This window comes from Aotus nancymaae, unplaced genomic scaffold (assembly GCF_030222135.1).
Source record: "Aotus nancymaae isolate 86718 unplaced genomic scaffold, 86718_ANA_hifiasm-v0.15.2.pri h1tg000002l, whole genome shotgun sequence".
Classification (NCBI taxonomy): Eukaryota; Metazoa; Chordata; class Mammalia; order Primates; family Aotidae; genus Aotus; species Aotus nancymaae.
In genome coordinates, this window is record NW_026988413.1 from 29543414 (window position 1) to 29557339 (window position 13926).

Below are 13926 nucleotides of genomic sequence, written 5' to 3' on the forward strand. Positions count from 1 at the left end.
AATTCTGCGGCCATGAACAGATATGAGCAGATGGGCACCCCTCCCTGGGCTCCTGATTTCTAAGGTCTGCCTCCTTAGGCATTGCAAGCAAGTATTCACATATTTAAATGTGCTGCCTGCTGGCTGCCTGTGAGGAGCATGATTTTCTGAATGTAGTACATTTTAAATTTGAGTGAACGTCATTTCCTGGAATGTTTGCAAAACATGCAGTTTCCCAGGCCCCATCCCAGCAAGTCTGATTCAAACAGCCCTGAGATAGAGCCCAGAAATCTGTGCTTACAATCTGCACCCCAGTGATTTTGAGGCAGGTGGTCCTTGCAACACACACAGAGAGGCATTGCCTTGATTTGTATATGTTTTATGAGATTTGCCTAAGCAGGTGTTGCAGATGCGAACTGTGACCTGCCCATATTGTCTTGTCCTTGACCCTTGATTACACACCACCTGCCTACTAACTGCCAGCACCTGCATTTTTTTTCCCCAGAGGGCTTCAAATGACCTCTGAAGGCTGCTTTGCCATCCATGTGATAGGCTAGAATTGCTAGAGAATAAACATCATCCAGGAGCAGTTCTTAACTAACACCTGATAAGTGTTGGTGTATAGATATCCCAGCTCCCTCCTCCCTCAGTTGGACCCACTCTCTGCTGTGTGTTCTACACCGACTTCCAGAGCTCCCCACTGGGATTAGGTACCAGGTGCCCACAGTGGTACCTAGATTGATAATATACCCTTTATTTGCTAACTTCTCCACTTGACTATTGGGATTCCCTTCACCTCTTAAACTATCTGCCCTTGAATCCTTGTTTCAGGTTGTGCTTCTGGGGGAACCTAAATGAAGCCAGTAGAGATGCACAGATACAGTATGTCAGAAATTCTTAAAGAATCTTTCCCATGACTCCTGTACGCAGGTATGAGTTGACGGTGAAAGTGCAGAACACACTCATTGATGACATTGCTGTCATGAACCTCATTGGCTCTGTCAGTCTAACATGTCTGATCTTGCTTCTAGCAGCCAGTGTCTAATAAACTGAGCAAAACCCACATGGAACACTACTGCCACGTGCAGATGGTCTAGCAAGAAAAATATTGTCTTCGTTTCCAAAAGAAACAAATCCCATTCCCACTTTCCCCTGTCAGCTTTATTCCATGTGGGAGCATCAGGCTGTTGATGTTTCTCCTGGGTGAGTAGCCTGCAAAGGTTCTCAGCCTTAATGATTACCCCAAAGCAGGAATTGTGGCATAAATCTCCATGTGTGGAATATATATCACAGCTTGAGTTAAATGGACCCCAAACATATGGCACTGTTTTTTGCATTTTCTAACACATGGGCAGTTTCTCACATTTTAAATCAACTGAAAATGAGAAGATTATAGGCAAATCTTGGAAGATTAACTACTAGGAAATATATTTGGTTTGAATAAACATTTGGGGTGGGATGGAGGATGAGGTCAGACACTTTCCAAAGACAGACTGTATATTGTAGAAGGTGGTAGCTCAAGGGTAGGCAAGGTGGATGACAGCCTGGGTTTCAGACACTCTCCCCTCACTCAGACTGCAGCAAAGAGCAAGCAGCATCATGGTGTTTGGGTCTCAGGAATAGAGGCTGTAACAGCTGATGACTTTTTCCTGTGACTGTTACTGATAGGGACCAATCCCTCCTGGAGACAATCTTTCTTCCTGTGTCCCAATGTTGCTCTCAGTCTGGGCGAATGATAACCTGTACATAAGCTTATGTCACTTGCTCAGGGGCTACTACATAAAGCCATTGGAAACACTGAAGAATAGATAGATGGCCTCTATTCCTTATTGACCAGATTCCATGTAGGATTTCAGTGATGGCTCTATTTTGAGTATCAAGAGTTAAAGATGATGCAAAATGAAGCATCAGACTTGCACTTTCCTTAGGAGAGATCAAGTCTAATTTTCTCGCAGAAGACTGCACCAAAAAGGGCAGCGATGTGCCTGTAAGACATCAGTTCTCTGCAGGTAATGATCAATAGAGAAAGGAGAAAAGCAGCTCATTAGGCGTTTCTTCCCCAAACAGCTCACTGAGCCTTGTCAGGCCTCCAAAGCCAGCCTTATTGTCCTTATTATTAAAATGGGCCCACTAGAGCATCAGGTTGCTGCCCTCTTGGCTCATGCCAGGTAACCACCCTACTGGCCCCACAGCTGGCCTCTAGCCGACCCTGAAGACCATGTGTGGTCAGCAGCTGCGGAGACCTCATTTTTGAGGACCTCCTCTGCCTTTCCCCTCTGTCATGTCTCTTTTCCCCTCAAATGTATTAAAACACACATAGCAAAGGGTCTAACAGGGACTTATTCATACTTCTACGTTATCTGCAATAACATTTCTCAGACCGGAGTCTTGGGTCTGGAGTTTGGGGTGGAGTGGGCTTCATAGTATACTAACCAGGCTGCTGCACTTACTTTACACTTATACTGGAGGAGGAAGCTCTTCCAGTCCCTAAGAAAAGAAAATCGTTAAAGCTTCTTACACGCAGACATGCAACCAAGAAGCCCACCCAGTCCCAGCTCTGCATAAATTAGGAGCTTTTCTCTCTTCCCACCTTCCTTGTCCCAAGTGGCACCGGCCACTGATCACCCTCTTCAGGGCTGCACCAGACATTAACAGGGAATTGAGGTTCCCTATGCAGAAAGGTTTTCAGCTAGAGGACCCAGCCCATTTTCTCTCTCCAAATCCACCTCCCTCCCTCTTTTGTTGTTGTGGCTATAAAATAATGATTCTACAATCAAAGAGCCTCTCATGGGGAGATGGGAGAGGGAAGGGAACAAAAGGGGAAGAGGTGCCCTGGGCTGAAACCTGTAGATTTTTCTAAGTGATAAAGGGCAAGGGTCATGTTTTGAAATTAGGAGAGAGACGGCTATCTCCTCAATCGAAAGTGTGCACATTAAATCCAGCCTTGGGAAAAGCAGACACAACCAGGGAGGAAGTGCTATAGGGTTTTGAAGTCAGGCAGCTGTGATTTCTGGCTTTAATACTTTCCAGCCGTGTCTCTAAGCCTAGGTTTCTTCCTTCATCTGTAGAGTGGGCTTAATGATTTTGATCATCTCACAGAGTTGATGTGACAATTAAAATAACCTGAACAGAATAATTTATACACACACACACACACACACACACACAGGAATTAATGCAAGATTCCTGACATGATGCTTTTAAGTTCATGATGCTTAGGAAGACAAAATTCATTGTAGAGATGCTGAACGGAGGATTAGAGCCTCCCTTTTCGGGGTCTCGCCTGTCCTTCTCCATCCTCCTTATCTCCTGGGCTGCCCGCTCTCCCCCACGCGCCCCGCTCTCCCTGGCTCGCCAGGGCCTGGGGCGCCGCCTGCAGTTGCGCGCGGCCGCCTCTAGATGGAACTTTCTCACCAACACAAGGCCCGGCCGGGGCAGCTTCCCTGGCGCTGGACGGCGAGGGGCCCCTTTCTCTCATTCCGGAGGGTGCAGGGTTGGGGGGGCCTGGGTAGTAACTAGCGGGGAGAGCGCTGGGGTGTGTACGTCGAGCCCGGCAGGTTTCCACAGGCGGCATGCGGAGGGAATCCCGAGGTTTCCCTGCAGAACCCGAGCGCCGTTCCCCCGGAGTTTCCTGCCCCGCGTCTGCGGCTCCTTGAATCATCTCAATGAAATGACCGTCCCGGCAGCCACCCACGCCCTCTCTTTCGCAGTGCTCGCAGCGGGACCTCGCTGTGTGGTACCTCGAGCCTTGGGGGCCCTGTAGCACGCGTCCCCCAGACCCTCGGTGGCAGGAAGCGGGGAGACAATCTCCTGAGCCGCTGGGCGGGACAAATGGCGGAACCGCCGCGCGGCGCGAGGCAAACTTTGCAGGGGAACCGCGCAGCTTGCGGGCTCTACTTTAAGCGTCCCCGAAAAGAAAGCAGCATGTGGCGCGACACTTGTCATCTACCATGTGTTATTCTCGGTGACGCTTTCTGGAGCTGTGTTCACAGGGGACCCGGGCTCGCGGGTGCGGCCCGCCGTGCTCGGGCGGGTGTCGCGCCTCCCCGCGCCGGTCCCGGGCTCGCCAGGCAGCCGGAGTCGCTGGGCTCCTCCACAGCCATATTCCTCATTCTACCTCTCCCGCTTCTTCCCCGCCTCCCACCATCCTACACTGCCGTTGGGTCCTCCCTTTTTTCTTGGGGGCGGGGAAGGTGGGGGTGATTTTTAAAAATCAGAACTACTGACATTTCTGGTCTCCTCGTCGCTTCGGGCTGAAGCGCAGAGGGGGATCCGCGGGCCGAGGGTCCCCCCTCCCTGCCCACGCCAGGGCCGCTGGGTGACACCGAAATCCAGAGGCTCCCGCCCCTAGAGGGTTCCTCCTCCCGCTTCCCGAGGTGACTGGTTGGCGCGAAGGGATTGGCGATTCCGGGCGCGATCCCGGCCGCGGCTCCCCGCGCCGCGCCGGGTGAATGGCCGCGGGCGGAGGATCTGGAGGCGCCCGGCGCAGACCAATCGCGGCCGCCGGTGGGAGTATTTGTTATTCACATGGAAGAGACTTGGCGCCGGCTTGGCCAGCTCAGCCCCCTCAGCCCCGAGACCAGCCACAAGTGCGGCCGCGGTGCTCGCCTCGCGCGGCGACGGCGGCGGCGGAGGCGCTGACATGGAGCTGCGGGCCCCCCGCGGGCTTCCTCACCGCGCCCTCTGCGGGGAGCAGGGTAAGACTCGCCGCCCGTAAGCAGAAAGCGGATCTGAGGAAAGCAAATGCCGAACCACCGGACAAGAAGCCCCCGGCCCCCAAACTCCCCCGAAACGCCCTGCTTGTTGGAAAAGGAGAATCCCCCTGTTTTATTCCCCTTTCCGTTTTCTTCCCTAAAACCGTTCAGCGGACAGCCAGGTGCACCGTTGCTTCTCACATCACTCTAGTGATTTGCTTTTCCTGAGCACAAGTCGATGGCCCTGCACGCTCGGAGTCTGTGAGAGAACTGGCGGGCGGAGGTGACGGGAATGGGGGGAGAGGGAGAGTGGGCACCAGGGGGCGAGGGGCTGGCCGGGCACTGGAGCTTGATTGGGTGTCTGTTGATTTTACGTTGCAAAGAACAAGGCAGCCACCCCTCTTGTCTGCCCGTGATTACATTACAGTAAAGAGGTTCAGAAAAGAGGGAGGCTTCACCCGCAACTCCCAAGGCTTGGAGATGTGATCCCCCAAAAGTTTAGTTGGCGAATGGGAGACTGGAGGGTGACGGGAAGGGAGCAGGCGCGCTTGGCGCTCTGACGGGGCGTGCGGCGGCAGGATTTTAAAGCGCTCTGCCTCGGATCGCCTGCCCCGGGTGACCTCCCGGACCTGCCCTGGCGGAATCCGGACTTGCCCCGCCGAGATGACGAGGTATCTTCGTTGCGCGAACCTAACGGGAGGGATTTCCGAAGTTAGCGGCTTCCGGGATGAGTCGGGGTAACCCCCGCCTTCTGAGCGTGGGCTGGATGGATGTCTAACCAGGATCTCGGGAGGATGGGGGTCGCTGGGGAAGCCGGGAGCTTCGGGTCCTCGACAGAGCCTCCCCGCACGGCGCTCGCTCTGCCTCGAGTTTGCGTTCTCCGAGTTAGCCCGGCTAGCTTGGGATTTCCGTGTCCCCCTTTTGTGGCTTTCGGGAAACGCCGGAGTTCTGTGTCCCGTTGGGGGTTGGGGGATGGAGAAAAGATCTCGGGGATCTTGTTTAAAAAGCAAAGGCAAACGCGCCCCAACAGCTCCTCGGTAGCTCCTGCGGCCGTCGCGGCCCCAGTTTCGGGCGGCTCCGCACGGGGTGTGGGCACTCGGGCGGCCAGGTGCGGCGGGGGCGGAGGCTGCATCCCCTGCGCACGGAGGCACAGGGGCGGCGCCGGAATGCCGCGGGGCGCGGGAAAGGCGAGATCAGCTGGCGCTCCCCCAACGGCCCTAGTCTCTTATCTACCCAGAGCGCGGCTTCAACAGCCTAAAGAACTGAGAAGAAAAAGGAACGTGCGGCGGGGAACAGGGGACCCCAGCGGGCTGAGTGGCCGCTGTTATGGTAGAGCTAGAGACAGAGAGGTAGAGATGGACCGCTCAGCCACGCCAAGCGCGAGCCCATCCGCCCAGCCGGAAAGCTCAGAGATTCCTTGAGCTTCCTACAGTTGGTGAAAAGATAACAGAATCACCAAAAATAGAAAAAATAAAACCAAAAAATTCCTTCTGTCTGACACACGCTCCTTTGGTGCAAATGAAATGCGGAGGGACACGCGAGTCACCCATTTGCGCAAACGGCACCCCCGCGGTTCCTTAGGGAATTACTTCCCCTATAGCCCAGACTGTGAAGCCTGGGGTCAGAGGGTGTTTGCGCACCCAGGATAGCGGGGGTGAAAACAGACCCCCTCTCGGGTTGCATTAACCCATACCTATTAGTCCCCTAAGCAGTCCCGCTCCGGGAGGGAATGCCTTCTTTGCGGTTTAGGGGAATGATCCTTTCCCACAAACCTGAAGGTGCGGGAGTCTCTGGAACACCCAAGAATGCACTAGGGTCTGGGTTACTACCGCGATTGAATACAAATCCTGCCAACTGACAGACTGGAAAACAAGGCTGGTGGTGGAGATACTTAAAAGAAAAATCATGAACGGGAGAAATGCATTCCTATGATAGCTTGTATTTTGCTTGAAAGAAAAATAGAGAAAAAGAGCCACCAGCAGGTAGATCTTGGATAAACAGCTTATTGCACTTGCCTGTAATTTCCATTTTCCGTTATGAAATTGTTTGTCAATAATTGCAAATGGCTACAGAAACCACTTTAGTTTACCTTGGTCACTTGCTTGTGAATAATACCGTGAAAGATCTCTGTAGGAGGCAGAAATCAGCTGTGTGCAATTCATTCTCTGGTTCTTGAAAATATGTGGCTTGATAATTTGGAAAAGAAAAGCTTTCTCCATCAGGGAAAAAGAACCAAGATTTTTAAAAAATGTAATTTACCATTTTAGAGTCAACTACAGGTTGTACTGTGTCTAAGACAGGGAATTCTTGCTTTAGAATAAAGAATGTGGGGAGAAATAGATGACGGGAGGCTTTGTAGGAGACAATTGACCCGGAATAAAGAAGAAGATGCTGAGAACACGGCTCTCTATACTGTTATGTAGGCTCAATTTGTTCTGTTTGGATTGTGCTAGCTAGTTCTGCCCTATTATGCATCCTTGGAAAGTTATAGCTGCTTGAATAATTGTAAGAACAGCTACATCCAAAAGGAATAGAGAAAAGGAAGAGCTGAGCTCCAATGAGTGCAGGAGAAAGTTAGAGGTCTGAAGAGATATGCTCTTTTCAAAGTTGGCTGAGCAGATTGAAGCTGCTTCGAGGCTTGTTTAATTGGTATTTATGCAGCAAATAACCCGCTGACATTCACATTGGCAATTGCGTGGCAATCTTTGTGTACAAATGTTCCATTGTCTTCAGGGCATGACACATAGCACACTACACACGTTTTCTCCTTCCAAGTTTCCTTCCCACCACCTTCCTCAGGTAGTTAGAATGCTCATCATAAAGATGACCTTGCTTTAGCTGGGGGAGTGGAGTTGCTCTGTCCCAGTGTCTTAGAAGATGCTACTTGAATTTATCTCGTTCTCGACCCACAGCAAAGACCTGGCCACATCTCTATGCCTGACAAGTTGGCTGGCTTGTGGAGTGTCAGGAAACTTGCTATTTTCTTGATAGACTGTGGGCAACCCCAGTCTCACACATGTGGCTCATTCACTAGGGACGGTCACTTCATGCTGTTCCAGGAGAGGCTATGAGCAGAGAGTTGGCTGGATCTAATTGTTTCCATTTCAAGAGAGGGGTTTTTTTCTGCTAGGAATTGGAATTTCAATTTGGGCTTTCTCTCTGTCTTATTTTTTTCTTTTATTTATTTATTTATTTTGGTGAGGAATATTTACATTATCCTAAGAACAGTTAAGATGTTTTTTTCTTTGATTTTCATTTCTACTTGGTACTTTGATAAATTGTGGCAAACTCACCCACTCATTGAGAGGGACTCTGAGCATAATGTCTCATCCCAGGGCACCCTCTTTGAGTGGTGGGCATTGCTGTTGGAATGATTTGAGAGGTCCTCTTGAGAAGATCCTGACTCCTAGCTCCATGCTCTGGCTTGTTGCATCGCCAGGCTTAACCATTATTAATGGTGATATTTCTTTTGTAAAGGAATTATGGCTTTCCTAGGAATCATTTTGAGAATGCAGATATTCCATTTGGGGATGACAGTAATGCATCTTCAGGCTTTGATACCTACTAATGAATCCATTCACTCCCTGAGGAGGGCTAAGGTAATGAAAGAACAAAGGCACTGAGGGAAGGAAGGCACCTAGCTCTGGGGAGGCCAGGGCAAAGCCGGAGGTGAGCAGAAGTGGGAAGATCGAGGAGAGGCCCCAGAGAAGTATGCGGAGATCGATCGTTGGGCACGTGTTGCCAATTTCATACTTTTCCAGGCAGGGTTATGTTTAAAGCTAGAAAACTGCTGGCTATTTATTGGCTGACTTTTCCAGGGGTCATGACCCAGTAGTAGAAGCAGCATATTCTGCCTATAACTTAGGAAGGTTTCAGGTTGTCCTGTTTTCACAACAGGAGATTATCTTGCCACCACTTTCTTCAGAATAGCCCTTTAGATGCTCAGTGTCCATGAACTTTAGTTCTCCAGGTCAGACATGGTACTTCCATTGACTTCTTGCATCCTTTCCAGTTTCCCTTCAAGCTCTTCATATAGGCTTGCCAGGGTTGATTTTTTTGAACCTGTGAGCCTTGTTAAGGTCTGACTGGCTCTAAGTGTGATGAGGAAGTCGTTTTCTTAGATCTTCTAAGTACAATACACCAGTAACATATTTTAGTTCTAGGATTGATTGTTAAACTAATAGTATCCCTGTGCCTTCTTACAGCACTTCAAAGTTTATAAAGTACTTTGATACACATTATATTGTTTGATTACACAAACTAGGAGGTGGGGGAAATCATTCCCCATTTTAGAAGCAAGGAAACTTGAGATCTGATTAAGTGACTTTCCTAGGGTTACACAGTGAGTATTGGGGGAAGTAAGACTAGAATCAGTGTCTCCTAGGACTCTAGAACATCTCACTCATGGTCCATATGATCAAATCAGGGTTAGTTTTATATCCAGCATGGTGTTCTGCCCCCAGGGGCTTGGAGTAAGGGAAAGAACATAATGGCAGTCCTGCATTTGAATCCTGATCTGAGACTTTAGACACAGTGACATAATGTTTCTGTTTTCAGGTTCCTTTGATCCTGAATGAAGGCTGTGATATCAACCTTATAGTTGTATTTTAGAGGGAAATGAAATAATGTGTCTGCACCTCCAGACACTGCAGGCATTCAGTAAGTGTTGGTGTCACCTGCTTTCTCTCTTCTTATCTGATACATACTATAAAAAGGAGCTTCTCATTACTTTAAATATGGTCTATTTGTGTAATAGCTGTGTTATTGGAAAAATAAGGGGACAAATTGAATTCTACTAAATCCGATTGTTTTTTAAATGCCAGGGATTTAGCTATTTAAAGGAAACCTGGGGTGAATTCTTTTGTAATGCAAATAATCACTTTCTAATTTATCTGTTTAGTAAGTCGAGCTTCTCCTGTATCAGATTTTTTAAATATGAGGTTGGCTTGTGTAGAAGAGCTTTCACAATCCTCTCACTGGTGAAAAGAAGTCACTCAACTTGCAAACAAAATCAGTTATTGTATTCAGTTGGCAAAGCCTTGCTCTGATGTTTAAGCATAATCTCATATTCCCTTATTATTAAATAATAGAATCTCAGACTAGGAAGCAGGAAACACCTTAGAGATCATGTGGCCCATCTCACTCATTTCACAGGTGAGGAAATGGAAGCACATAGAGGTGAGGGGACATATTCAGTGTCACCAGCCAGTGACTGTCAAAGATCCGATTCCAGGCCTCTGTTGCCAGGGGAAAGCTCTGTCTGCCCCATCCTCACTCTGCCCCACCAAGAAACCAAGAATCCACAGACATGCACACATATTGCAGCATGGGAGATTACGCAGAAATATGATGCATTTTCAAAAACAACCAAAAGTGCTGCAAGTGTGGGCAGTCATATGAATTGATGATAATATTCAGCCTAACCTTTTTGTTAAAAAGCTGAATGGAATGCAGCATAGGAATGTTGCTTAGGCCTTTTTATGAGAAAAAATTACAATTCTTGGCTAATTGTATTCCTCAGCAAGGATTTTACCCTATGGTATGTTAATCGTACCTGCTAGATGCCCGAGGAAGATGTGATGGCAGACCCTGAGAGACCCTGCGTGTGTTGGTGTATTCCCATTGGCATCAACCTGGCCAGGAGACCTAATTTGGAGCAGAAGTGTTTGGATAAACCACAGTGGATCTTCTCAGCCCTTTGAGAGATTCAGAAATCACCTCCCTGGAAATGCCCCCAGATTGTCCCTTCCTAAATAGCACTTTATTGTTCTTCCAGAGCTAAGCATCAAAGATGCACACCTTTCTGAAAGATTGCAGTGGAGGGGCAGGCCCCTTCCCTTCTCTTGTGCTGCCACAGATAGTCCCTGCAGGCAGTACTGGGGGCTTTCCCCAAGGACAGGACTCATCTTTTGGGACAGATGACTTTGGTGGCACTGTCACTCAACAGCTCACCAGCTCAGGGGTTGGGGCCACATTCAATCCTTCTGAGCCTTCTTTTCTCATTTATACAAGAACTAATGCCTGGTATATGAACATTTACGGAGATGCTATGTTAGGTACTTGACACTGGTACAGAGAAGATGCGTAGAAAATAAAACAGAATTCAGGGCTCTGGCCAGTGAGGAGGTGTCCTTCTGGCCTTTTAGGAAACAGAGCACATTTAGGGAGCCACAGGCTCAGGTTCCAGCCAGAGTGCCTGCTTCCAGGAGCCTTAGGCCAGGGGACTGCCCATAGAGGGGTCAATGGTGTATGATGTGCCCTGTAAGTGAGGGTGGGCTGGCAGGGGAGTGCACAGGAAGAGCTGTGAGGGTTCATGGTTAAGCCTCCCCTTAGAGTTGCATGGCCCCTCCCTGTGGGCCCAGACATAGTGCTGAGATGATTTGTCCCCCTCTGAGATTGGTTTCAGGAGTCTGGACCTCACACCTCCTTGAAAAAGTCTAGCACAGGCCAGGCTTCTGTCACATCCCAGAGGAAGGTCAGTCAGTTTGAGAGAGGAGCTGTTTATACTTTAAATCAAGCACAGGACACAAAGTTGAGGTATTTGTATCTGTAGCTCTGAAAGATTATGCTTTCTTTAAAACTCATTGACTCAAACTAGGATGAGTTTGGATTAAAGCTCACAAGAATTGTATAAGAGCAAGATAAGTAATTTAAGATTATACAACTAAACCTAATTGATGTAGTTACTCACAAACTTTCAAATGTATTTTTCCTTAGATTTTTTTAAAAGGGGAAACTAAACCTTCTGGCAATGGAGTGTGTGATTTTTATGACAGTGTATCAGATTTTAAAATAACCGCAAGATTTAAATATTTTATAAGTAGCTCTGCTTTTATTTTTTAAAGTGACAAATGAAATTCAGTAAAAGCTCACCAACTGGGCAAATACAGAAAGAGTCGCTCTGCTCTAGTACAAAATGATTTACAGACTAAGTTAGCAACAATAACTCCTGTTTACTGAGCCAGGTACTATGCTTTCTATGCGTGCTGTGTGGCAGGTTCTATCACCCCTTTACAGACAAAAAAAAAAGCAAGCTTACATGCAATTAGTTCTATGTTCCAGAGACGGTAACTCCAGCAAAAATTCACGTGAGCTGTCCAATAAGTGAAACTGAAATGAAACCAAAACCGAACCTCTCGTTTTCCATTTCAGTGCATTCAACTGCTAAACAAACTGATTCCTGCCTCATTGCTATTCATCCCCCAATCTTTTTTTAAAAAATTAAAGCTCTAAACAAAGCTATAAGATACCAGAGAGTAAACAATATTGCAAACACCAATAATTTTAAAAGTGACTCAATTTTATTGCTTTCTGGACTGTATAGCAAGTGGAACTAGGTTAATGTCACATGGATAGGTAAGGATGCATTGTGATGAACAGATGGGCTGTTCGTATGTTGTCTATAATTGAAAGCCATTTATTCTCTTAAGTGTTTTAAGTACTTCGGGGATGGCTTGGTGTAAAGAGGAAAGGCGGGCCTTTGGAGAACAACAGGCCCCATCCATTGCCCCTAAACAGACATTTCTCCTTCACCTTATTTATCCATTTAGTCTGTGCTCTGTTAGAACAAGGGTCAGCCCAGCCATGTGGAATTGGTCTCAAATTCTCAACTAGTGATCGGAGTTAATGAGGTTTTACTATCATGTGACTGGTTTTCCTTGTGAAACTGTGAAGCACAATCTTAACTTCTCTTAATGGGTGGCTAGTGTAATTTATGGCCTATCACTTAAACGGTTTCATCCAGAAAGTCAGGTTGACTTTCTGAGTGTTTCCTTTTGTGGAATGCCTGAGGTCAGGCTGTTATTGAATCACAGATTTTCTGAGGGAAAAGCAGCTGCTAGGAGAATGGAGTGTGAGGGACTAACAGTTAAGTGGTGAGAACAATCAGAAAGGACTGAGTATTTTGGGGGAAGCACAGTGGAAATCTAAGGCTCAATGTGTGCCGGGAGGCAGGGAATACTTGTCTTACGCTGCACAGAACCGTTTCAGCCGAGTGGGCCATTGGCTGGCCAGGCTGCCAGCTGGTTGCTCAGAAATATGGGGCAGTGGGTTGCTACGAGCCCCTCTTTTCTAATTTGAAAATGCAAAAAGTGCAGCTTTCTTTGAAGGCATTTGGGCATATGTTCAGTTATCCCCCAGGGAAGCAACATCTTTCCTTTTGGGACAAGAAGGATGAAAAGAAAATTTTATGAACTGGAACTTGAACAAGTGAATGGAAAATACAAGCAGATGTTGGTTGGCTAGGGTACAGGAGAACTGTCCAAATTTCAGATTTCAAACTCATATATAAATAGGTTAGAAATGAGCATTAGATTAACCATCCTGCCAAAGTAAATTGGTGCTGTTTATTCTCTTAATGAGATGTGCATTACAAATCTCAGATTCCCTGTGTTAAGTCAGTTCTCATTTTCAGTCACATCTCTTCGAAAGTCGTTTGACAATAATAATTGTTCTCACTCATAGGTGGGTGTTGAACAATGAGAACACATGGACACAGGGAGGGGAGCATCACACACTGGGGTCTGTTGGCAGGGGCAAGGGAGGGATGGGGGGTGGGGAGGTTGGGGAGGGATAACATGGGGAGAAATACCAGATGTAGGTGACGAGGGGATGGAGGCAGCAAACCACATTGCCATGTGTGTACCTATGCAATAATCCTGCATGAGCTGCACACGTACCCCAGAACCTAAGTACCATTAAAAAATAATAATAGTAATAATAATAAATAAACAAAAGTCGTTTGAAAAAATCTTATGGAATTAAGGGGGAAGGCCGTAGGAAAGAAACTTTTTCTGTAGATTTGCCTGTAGGCTTTTTCACCCCAAGTTATTTCTAGTCTTGATGAAATAACTGTTTTCCCCACCGAGTCAGACAAAATTAAGCAGCTCTTCAATTGATCACCAACTCTGATTTACTCCTAGTGATTCTGGGATCAAGGCATCTTTCTCTTAGAGCTGTTAGTATACCCATTGCTCCCACCCTGACAAATTAATTGGAAACCCTGGCAATGGTAATAGGAAAATCTTCACAGGTCACCTTCCCTGGGTGTTTCATTTTCAAGTCTTTGTTTTCTTACCAGAGAAGAATAAGATAATTTATGTGAAATAGCTGACTTTCTCTGTTAACATTTTTCACAAGCTACAAGACTTACACATTTTTTAGTTCTTTGGGTGGATTTCTTTATCTGTTTCACTTTTTCGTAATTGAATAATCACATTTTCCTACTGGGTAATTTGAAGCTCCAAGAAAAAAA

At 47.3% G+C, this 13926-nt stretch overlaps 1 protein-coding gene across 4 annotated transcripts in view; it reads left to right on the forward strand.

The window, feature by feature from the left end:
- Nucleotides 1-4534: 4534 nt before the first annotated feature.
- The window catches only part of GRM8 (glutamate metabotropic receptor 8), a 798631-nt gene continuing 789239 nt past the window's right edge, over nt 4535-13926 (forward strand). For 2 of the 4 annotated variants that reach the window (XM_064373706.1, XM_012474107.2), the window contains exon 1: nt 4535-4676. The gene's annotated coding sequence lies outside the window, so the exon portion shown is untranslated. Of the gene's footprint in view, nt 4677-5217; nt 5345-6590; nt 6656-13926 lie in introns of those variants that run through there. The other 2 variants (XM_064373708.1, XM_012474108.2) reach the window with 2 other exon arrangements.